The 1629-nt window shown below is 68.9% G+C and overlaps 1 long non-coding RNA gene across 1 annotated transcript; it reads right to left on the minus strand.

Annotated features, from left to right (window-relative positions):
• Positions 1-935: 935 nt before the first annotated feature.
• On the minus strand, positions 936-1366 carry LOC113980005. Its single transcript, XR_003538038.1, has 3 exons — positions 1274-1366; positions 1133-1160; positions 936-1028 (listed from the first exon to the last, which is right to left on the minus strand). It is a non-coding gene; the product is annotated as an uncharacterized LOC113980005 (long non-coding RNA).
• Between the last annotated feature and the right edge of the window lie 263 nt (positions 1367-1629).

Genomic DNA, 1629 nt, shown 5'->3' on the forward strand with positions numbered 1-1629 from the left:
TTGGAAGGGATTCGAGGGGTGTCCCCATCCCAGGGGGTGTGTTCCCATCCCAGGGGTGTGTCCCAATCCAGGGGGTGTGTCCTTATCCCAGTGGGTGTGTCCCCATCCCAGTGGGTGTGTCCTTATCCCAGGGGGTGTGTCCCCATCCCAGTGGGTGTGTCCCCATCCCAGGGTTTGTCCCCATCCCAAGTGGTGTCCCCAATCCCAGTGGGTGTGTCCCCACCCCAAGGGGTGTGTCCCCCTCCCAGTGGACGTGTCCCCATCCCAGGGGTGTGTCCCCATCCCAGTGGGTGTGTCCTCGTCCCGGGGGGTGTGTCCTCATCCCAGTGGGTGTGTCCCCATTCCAGGGTGTGTCCCCATCCCAGGGGTGTGTCCCAATCCAGGGGGTGTGTTCCCATCCCAGTGGGTGTGTCCCCATCCCAGGGGTGTGTCCTTATCCCAGGGGTGTGTCCCCATCCAGTGGGTGTGTCCCCACCCTTGGGGGTGTGTCCCCATCCCAGTGGGTGTGTCCCCATCCCAGGGGTGTGTCCCCAATCCCAGGGGTGTGTCCCCATCCCAGGGGGTGTCCCCTCCCTTGGGGGAATGTCCCCACCCTTTGAGGGGTGTCCCTATCCCAATGGGTGTGTCCCCATCCGGAGGGTGTTCCCCTATCCCAGTGGGTGTGTCCCCATCCAGGGGGTGTGTCCTAATCCAGGGGGTGTGACCCCATCCCAGGGGTGTGTCCCCATCCAGGGGGTGTGTCCCCATTCCAGTGGGTGTGTCCTGTGTCCCCATCCCAGTGGGTGTGTCCCCATCCCAGGGGGTGTGTCCTGTGTTCCCATCCCAGGGGTGTGTCCCCATCCTTGGAGGGGTGTCCCCACCCTTGGGGGGGGTGTTCCCACCCTTGGGGGGTGTCCCCACCCTTTAAGGGGTGTCCCCTCCCCGGGGTTGCCCCCGTACCTGGGGGGCATTAACTGGCCGCCGTCTCCTGGCGCAGGGGGAAGAGCTTTGCTGCCTCCTCGGCCTCACAGGCGCAGGACAAATCACTCCTGGGGGGCACGGGGGGGGTCAGCAGGGCCCAGACAGGTCACTCCTGGGGCGTGGGGGGGGGGCCGCCAGGCCCCCCCCCCCCCCCGGGTCACCCCCCCCTCACCTGTTGTCGTTGATGTCCGTCACGTTCCCTGCAAGGCACAGCAGCGGCTCCAGGGGGGGTCTGGGGCACCCACCCCCTCCTCGGGACCCCCCTAACCCAAAACGGGGCCCCCCCGGCCCCTCCCCGGCGCCCCCCCCTCACCGTTATCCACGTGGAGCTGCTGGAAGGAGTCCGGGGGGCTGCTGGACAGCGCGGGGGGGCCGCTGGCAAAGCTGGGGGGGGACACGGGAAGGGGGGGGGGACGGGGGCACATGGGGACAGAGGCTTTGAGACCCCCCTGGGCACTGCTGGCACAGGGAGGGGCCACCCCGTGCCCTGCCTCCCCCCTCAGAGTCCCGTGCCCACCCACAGGACCCCCCGTGCCCCCTGCACCCTCTGTGCCCCCCCTGCCCTCCCACAGGACCCCCACCAGCTGCCAGAAGCCCCCCCGTGCCCCCCACGCCCCTGTGCCCCCCCCGCCCTCCCACAGGACCCCCATAAGCCACCAGGACCCCCCC

The sequence above is a fragment of the Neopelma chrysocephalum genome, unplaced genomic scaffold, assembly GCF_003984885.1.
Source record: "Neopelma chrysocephalum unplaced genomic scaffold, ASM398488v2 Primary Assembly neopelma1_91570, whole genome shotgun sequence".
NCBI classification, from domain to species: Eukaryota; Metazoa; Chordata; class Aves; order Passeriformes; family Pipridae; genus Neopelma; species Neopelma chrysocephalum.